We start from the raw sequence: 8,604 nt of genomic DNA on the forward strand, positions 1-8,604 counted from the left end.
TGAGGTCAGTCCCTGGCTGGAATACATAGACGCTACTGTAATGCAAATAACAAATAAAAATAATACAGATAATTTCTACTCAGCCAGCTATTTGAAAGTCATCCAGTCACAGGAGCCTTACCCTAGTCTCTTACTTTAAAATTTCTCTACTGAGGAGAGGCCCTTTTATCAGAGAAACAGAGGACAGGGAGCTATGCTAGTGGCCTTCTATTCCACTCCCACCCCCACCCCCATGTTAAGTGTAGTTATTCTGAAAGAGAGACAAAGTGTTATCTCAGATACATAGGAATTGCCATACTGGATCAGAACCTTGACCCAGCTAATCCTGTCGTTTGCAATTCACAATGACCAGTACCAGATGTGTTAGAGCAATGTTAGAGCAGATTGAAGTGTCATTAGAGAAGGTTTTGGAATTAACTGATAAATTTAACAGCAACAAGCAGAGCCGGCTCCAGCGTTTTTGCTGCCCCAAGTGGCAGAGAAAAAAAAAGAAAAAAGCCGAGATCGGCGGCACTTCGGTGGCAGCTCTACCGCCTCCTCTTCTTTGGCGGCAATTCGGCGGTAAGTCTTTCCCTCCGAGAGGGACCGAGGGACCTGCCACTGAATTGCCACTGAAGAGCCATACGTGCCACCCCTTTCCGTTGGTTGCCCCAAGCACCTGCTTGCTGCGCTGGTGCCTGGAGCTGGCCCTGGTAACAAGTCACCGGGACCAGATGGCATTCACCCAAGAGTTCTGAAAGAACTCAAATGTGAAATTGTGGAACTATTAACTATGGTTTGTAACCTGTTCATTCAATCAGCTTCTGGACCCAATAATTGGAAGATAGCTAATATAATGCCAATATTTAAAAGGGCTCTAGAGGTTATCCCAGCAATTACAGACTGGTAAGTCTAACATCAGTATTGGGCAAATTAGTTGAAACAATAGTAAAGAATAAAATTGTCAGACGCATAGAAGAACATAAATTGTTGGGCAAAAGTTAACATGGTTTCTGTAAAGGGAAATCATGTTTTACTAATCTATTAGAGTTCTTTGAAGGGGTCAACAAACATGTGAACAAGAGGGATCCAGTGGACATAGTGTACTTAGATTTCCAAAAAGCCTTTGATAAGGTCCCTCACCAAAGGCTCTTCCGTAAATTAAGTTTTTATGGGATAAGAGGGAAGATCCTTTCATGGGCCGAGAACTGGTTAAAAGACAGGGAACATAGGGCAGGAATAAATGGTAAATTTTCACAATGAAGAGGGGTAACGAGTGGTGTTCCCCAAGGGTCAGTCCTAGGACCAGTCCTGCTCAACTTTTTCATAAATGATCTGGAGAAAGGGATAAACAGTGAGGTGACAAAGTTTGCAGACGATACTAAACTGCTCAAGATAGTTAAGACCAAAGCAGATTGTGAAGAACTTCAAAAAGATTTCACAAAACTAAGCGATTGGGCAACAAAATGGCAAATTAAATTTAATGTGGATAAATGTAAAGTAATGCAGTGGTTCTCAAACTTGGGCCGCCACTTGTTCAGGGAAAGCCCCAGGCAGGTCAGGCTGGTTTGTTTACCTGCTGTGTCCGCAGGTTCAGCTGATCGTGGCTCCTACTGGCTGCAGTTTGCTGCTCCAGGCCAAAGGGGGCTGCAGGAAGGATGGCCAGCACGTCCCTCAGCCTGCATCACTTCCTGCAGCCCTTATTGGCCTGGAGCAGCGAACTGTGGCCAGTGGGAACTGCGATCGGCCAAACCTGCAGACACAGCAGGTAGACAAACCAGCCCAGCCCACCAGGGGATTTCCATGAACAAACAGCAGCCCAAGTTTGAGAACCACTGAAGTAATGCACATTGGAAAAAATAACCCCAACTATACATACAATATGATGGGGGCTAATTTGGTTACAACTAATCAGGAAAGAGATCTTGGAGTCATCATGGATAGTTCTCTGAAGATGTCCACACAGTGTGCAGTGGCAGTCAAAAAAGCAAACAGGATGTTAGGAATCATTAAAAAAGGGATAGAGAATAAGATGGAGAATATCTTATTGCGCTTATATCAATCCATAGTATGCCCACATCTTGAATACTGCATACAGATGTGGTCTCCTCATCTCAAAAAAGATATACTGGCATTAGAAAAGATTCAGAGAAGGGCAACTAAAATTATTAGGGGTTTGGAATGGGTGCCATATGAGGAGAGACTAAAGAGGCTAGAACTTTTTATCTTGGAAAAGAGGAGACTAAAGGGGCATATGACAGAGATATATAAAATCATGAGTGGTGTGGAGAAAGTGTATAAGGAAAAGTTATTTACTTATTCCCATAATACAAAAACTAGGGGCCACCAAATGAAATTGATGGGCAGCAGGTTTAAAACAAATAAAAGGACATTCTTCTTCACACAGCACACAGTCAACCTGTGGAACTCCTTGCCTGAGGAGGTTGTGAAGGCTAGGACTACAACAGGGTTTAAAAGAGAACTAGATAAATTCATGGAGGTTAAGTCCATTAATTGCTATTAACCAGGTTGGGTAAGGAATGATATCCCTAGCCTCTGTTTGTCAGAGGGTGGAGATGGATGGCAGGAGAGAGATCACTTGATCATTGCCTGTTAGGTTCACTCCCTCCAGGGCACCTGGCATTGACCACTGTTGGCAGACAGGATACTGGGCTGGATGGATCTTTGGTCTGACCCAGTACGGCCTTTCTTATGTTCTTATGGTCTCAATCTTTTCAAGTTGGAGGGAAAAAATGTTCAACCTCATTTCTTAAAAAAGAGCAAAAAATGTCTCAGCAATAACAATGATAAGCCTATGTCATTTATTTGTTTTTGTGTTTTGAGAGGTAAACTGAGAATAATTGATCTTAAAGGGTAAGGGTGTGTGGGGTAGGGAGATTTTGTTTGCTTCAGATTGTAATCAATTTTTCAGTGTCCTGTGATCCCTCTGATTGCCATTCATGAGTCCCCCGGGGTCATGACCCACCAGTTGAGAAACACTGTTTTAGAGGAAGGTGCAATGAAAACCAGCTATAGGCCATTATGGGATAACCTACCCAAGGACAGTTCCTTTTAAATCACTATTAGTTAGAGACAGGTTTATGCTCTGACCCCTGAGGGTTTATAACCTTCCAAAATGCTTTCTCTTTTTAATCATGTGATCCATATAAATGTCCAGTTCTTCTTTTAATCCTGCTAAGCTCTTGAACACAATGAAGTCTGTGACAACGAGTTCCACTAGCATTGTGTGATTTCCCAAAAGTCCTGTACATCTCTAAAAATTCTCTATACCCATTATAGGGAACTTTGCCTCAAATGTTACTGCCTTGTCCAAACATTTAATTTTCCGACTGAGGTAACAGATTTCCCTTTACTGGGAGAAATGAATCTCTTTAATTGCTACTGAAATTCTAGATAGATGGGGCGAAATCCTGGCTCCGCTGATGTCAATGGCAAAATTCCCATTGACTTCAAATGGGTTTGATTTCGCCAACCATGTCTTCGATAATTTGTGCCAAAGTATGATCAGTTCTCAGCTGTTGGTGGGCAGATATGAGATTGTTCTGAAATGGAAAATAGATAGACTGCCAATAATTGAGGCACATTACAGAACTGGAGAGATTCCATCTGAGGAATAAAAGAATATGTTTTCTGTTTTCTCCAACTAATTAACAAGGAGCAAATTCTCCTAATGTCTGTATCCAGAGAGCAGAATATGACCAAAGGCAGGTTAGTCTTTTAGTGCCCTAACTACTTCTCACATTTTGATTTATTTTTATTTTTCAAAATATGGTGATGTTATCTTGGGGTGTGAAGGAGTCTTTAGTAGTGAAGGGGGAATCTGAAAAGGTTTGGAGGGTCAACTAAGCAGAACAAGTTTCATTGCTTCTGAATTCATCCAGACCTCTTTGGTTTAGTAAAATGGCAGGAAATCTTACAAGCTGAAGGCAGTTAGGGTTAATAGATAGGACTGGATTCTATCCCCAGCTCTGTCATGACTTGACCTCCAGTCCAGCAAATATGCACTACATATTAGTATTGTTATTGTGAAATTTCTGTTTCTTCCATTGTCTGCTGTAGCAGAAATCAGGGAGAGAAGAGTCAGGCAAAAATAAAAAGTTAACCTTAACTCTTTTCCAACTCCAAAATATGAAAAGGGTGAAATTGCTCTTCCAAAAATATTAAAGCATGAAATAACATCCCAGGTCAATTGACTGGTAACAAAACAGCCTTTCATTTCTAAGTAACCAGTTCCAATCAGTCCCAAACCAATTGTGATAAAAAGCAGGAACCATCCATTCAGATGGCATTTGGGGTCTATGAAGCCCATGTTTGCAGCTTCTCACCCTTCTCATTTGGGGACTTTACAGACATCCAAGTCAAGCTTTTATTTAAAATCAAGTTTTAGTTGTTTTGTTTGCAACACTAGCTTTGAAAACATAGATTGGTCCCAACTATTGAAAGTCTGTCAGGCTGGTGTTTCCTGAGGTCCGCATGATATCACAGCAAGTCAAAAAGTGAGGCCATTTCTGCAAGCAAAGCAATTGATGTTTTTCCCCTTAAAAATGATGTAAAATTTCAAAAGTCAAAAAATGTCCATCAGCTCTATAGATAGTTAAAAAAAACTGGAGATGAGGAGCTGGATGGAGAAGAGGGTGGTGGAATATTGCTAAAACTTAGCCAGTCTTTCCTGTGCGTTTTTCAATCTTTTAAAAATGTGCGTGTGTGAGGGGGAGGAATTGGACTTTGCACCAGCTGTATGGGATATTCACATTCATTCCAATCTCCTTCCACACCTGTCCTTTGAATCCCATTAGCTGCAGCCCTCCGGGTTTTGAAGTGGACTAGGCCCCCCAGGTGGCTATAGAGGTTGCTCAGTCCACCACTGATGGCTTTAAGCCTTCTGGCTGCTAGCCAGCAGTGGAGCAGCCTCCTCCACAGGAATATTACAAAGGTTGTTGACTTGGGCAAGCCAGCAGAAAGACACACAAAGACAGGTCTTTTATTAACCAATAAATGTCGAAGAACTTGACAGGCTCTCAAGTAAGCTTTTGCAGTCCCCATAAAGCCTGAGAACACTTTACTATGTTCCTTAACTGGAGGGCCAGTACCTGGCCAGTTTCCTGGGGAATGCAGCAAAACCAATTTTTAGCTGCTGTTCCAAACGTATACAGGCAATTTTAGAGTGACTTCAGCTAATTATCAGTTAGCCCCAGCTGGTTTTCTCTTCCTAATCACAGTGATCATCATAAAGTGACTGCTGTATCAGTGAGGATTCTCTGAATTTCCTTAGCAGCAGAACTCCTGAACGCCAAGTCAAGCGAGTCCCTTTTCATTAGGGAAGCTCTCAAAGCTCTAGGTCATGCAGACTGCATCCTCCACTAACTCTGGAGTTCTGCTTCTAGAGCACAGTGCATGAGTGGAAAACAATAGCAACAATGAGAAACAAAAACCATCACCACAAGAAACCACCATTCTCACACTAAAAGGGATGGGTTCCTCACTACTCTGAGGCAGTGTGTAGAAAACAAAAAGCTACAGTAGATTGGAGGCAGCGGATGGCAGGTAAATCTCATACATGTGCCCATTTGTCCCAGTAAATAACTCTAGAGCAGAAGTGATATCCTAGACATTCCATGGTAACATGACATGGAATGAACTAAAGCTTCTGATCCCCTTCCCCTGCTCAGGGACTTTCACTCCTGCAGGCTCAGGAGGGTCCAAAATAAGGGAGGCTGTGGCTGGCCAGGTGCCTGGCTTTGGGAAGCAGTGGGGAGAGCATGCAGGGAGCCCCCAGTGATCAGGGAGGGGCAGAGGGGGAAGAGAAGCAAACCGTAGGCAAGGCAGGGCTGGACTATCTTCTCAATTGCTAGGGATTTTCTACTCACTCTCCCACTGCTGCCCTGCCAGTGCCACGGACATCCAGACAGTTGCAGACTCTGATGTTGCAAAGACTTAAGCATGTGCCTAACTTTATGCATGCGCATAGTCTCATTGATTTCATTTGTGTAATGAAGGGAAAGGAGGGGATGATCAGGCAATATTCTGCATTACTATTATGCTCCTCTTCTTCTTGAGCCTCAGCTTAACTGATTGTTGAAGCACAAGTCAGAGTTGGGGCTATGGGGCTGGGCACTGCAGGTGGATGCTCGTTGGTTGGAGTGTGCCTATCCCTAATCTGCACAGGGACAGTGAAGCCTACCTAGGTTGAGAGGGCAGTGTTTGTGCTGCCTGTGGCTGGTGGTGTCAGGGAACTGACCCATGGCAGGCACAGACACGGCTTCCTCACTCAACAGGCTGATGGTAGCGAGGTGCATCCCAATTCTGGGTATCCCCAGGAAGCGTCACACATTTGCAGGCATTCTTCCCATGCATTTTATAGGGAGCTTGGGCACCTAACTCAGGGTTTGTGGATTCCACTGCATGGGTAGACACCTAAAAGTTAACACATAGCAATTAACACATACAATTTTTTTTTATTTTGCCACCCCACCCCCATTTGCTCCTGTTTGTTATTTGAAAGCAGGGCCCGCTCTAGGTTTTTTACCGCCCTGAGCAAAAAAAATTTTGGCTGCCCCCCCTGCCTCCCCCATCCCAGCCCTGGGCTCTCTCTTCCTGCACCCCACCCGCACCCCCTGCTACCCCAGCCCTGGGCTCCCTCCCCAAACGTGACCTCCTCATTCACCACAGCAATCCCCGTTTACACTTGCAGTGGGGATCAAACTGTTTCTCCTATTTTTATTTCACTTTAGCATAAATGTCAACACCCCCCTCGTCCGTCCTCCACAACCTCATCTTTAATGCTCCAAAGGCATATGGACGGCATAGGGACTAACCCTCAAACCTTGTATCTGGAAAGGGATGGGGATCTAGTAAAGAGGGTTCAGGCAGCAGAGCGGGTGTAGGGGTGCTTGGGGGATCTACACTTGCAGAGAAGCGGGGTGTGATGTACTCGCAGAGGAGGAGAGAGGATATCAGGAGGGTTGCAGGAGAAGAGGTGCAGAGGAAGGGGGAAGTGTGGGAGGAGAGGGCTGGGGGAGGGTACAAGGGGAAAGGTGCAGGTGAAGGGAGAGTACAAGGGGAAGGGGTGTAGCGAAGGAGTGATGGGGGAGGGGCTGTGAGCGGGATGGGGGGTGCAGGGCTGAGAGGGGTAGGCGCTGACAGCTGCTTCCCCAGCCCCCTGCAGGCAGAGCCGAGAGGACAGACACTGACCCCCCAGGTGCCCGAGACGCGGGGGTCCCCCGTCAGGGCAGTATCCCCCGCTGCCCCGCTCAGAGCTGGGCTCTGCCTCTCCCCGCCCGGGGGAGGTGCGCAGTCGGCTGGGTCTGGGGGCAGGAGGCGGCAGTTCCCTGGAAGCTCGGGCTGCCCAGCCACTTGCCCTGTCAGTGCGCGAGCCGGGATCCGCGCCCCTGCCCAGCCTGGTGGCGCCCTGCACAGCCCACTCGGGTGCCCTGGGGAGACTCAGAGCGGCAGCAGGACCCCTCTCCGCTCCCTCCCTCCCCGGCTCCTCACATCCACCCAGGCTGGCCTGCAGTTCAGCCTGCCCTGCAGCTGGGGAGCCAGAGCATCATGCCCCGGAGCTGAGCCCCTCTCACCACTGCAGCCCGGGCCCAGCTCCGGGGCATGATGCTCAGGGCAGCCTGAACTGCAGTCCAGCCTGTGCGACTCCTGCTGCCATGAGCGTCATCTAGCCACTGAAGCCAGAACTGCAGCGTCAGTTCCAGCTCAGCCTGAAAGCCTCAGCTGACAGGGAACATCCTGGTTCAGGGCCGGCTCCCAGCTTTTTGCGCCCTAGGCAAAAAAAAAAGGGGGGGGGAAGTGCCGCCCCTTGGAAAGTGCCACCCCAAGCACATGCTTGGAGCGCTGGTGCCTAGAGCCGGCCCTGTTTGAAAGTACCATATTATCTGCGCTGCCTATTAAAAATCAACCAGTCCAACACCATATGTGCCAAATCTTTTGTTGTTGATCTATATTAACATAATCTTTCCTTCTCCATGAATAGCCTCACCTCAGCTCTCAGATCAGCTCTCAGCCTAGCCTAGCACCGTGGACCCCAGAACAGACCATGCTATAATCTTCAGGCAAGTGTAAGCAGAGTCTGAATGAGCTGTCCCCTGACATCTAGTGGTGAGCTGTGGAAAAAGACTTCAGAAGCTGATCTCGTTTGCATGGACACACCCACCCTGCCTAGGAGCTCAGCACATGGGAAGGCTTGCCCAAATGATCATTTGTGGCTGGTGTTGGATCATCCTCTTCTTGTTATTGGGGGAGGTGTAATAAAGTGTTTAAGGATGCCAGACACAATTAGACCCCTCCTCTCTCCATGGTATAATAAAAAAAGCTAATTTAGTCTCAATTGAGAGTCTTGTTACATGCTTCAGAGCTGAAATCACTGATATCTAGGTCTAGAGTATTAGACCTACTATGGGACAGTGTCTCTATTGCAAGAGACTGCCCAATGTGTGCCAGCAGTGCAGATCCCCCACTAACATCTGAAATCACTAAAGTAGTGCCTAACAGGGGGCTGGCAGAGAGAAGCAGCTAGCAGGACAGCTGGCGGGGAAGCTGGTAGAGAGAGTCAAAGCAGAGCCCTGAAGAAGCATGACAATCGGCCATTAGGTCTAC

Source organism: Gopherus evgoodei, chromosome 1, assembly GCF_007399415.2.
Source record: "Gopherus evgoodei ecotype Sinaloan lineage chromosome 1, rGopEvg1_v1.p, whole genome shotgun sequence".
NCBI classification, from domain to species: Eukaryota; Metazoa; Chordata; order Testudines; family Testudinidae; genus Gopherus; species Gopherus evgoodei.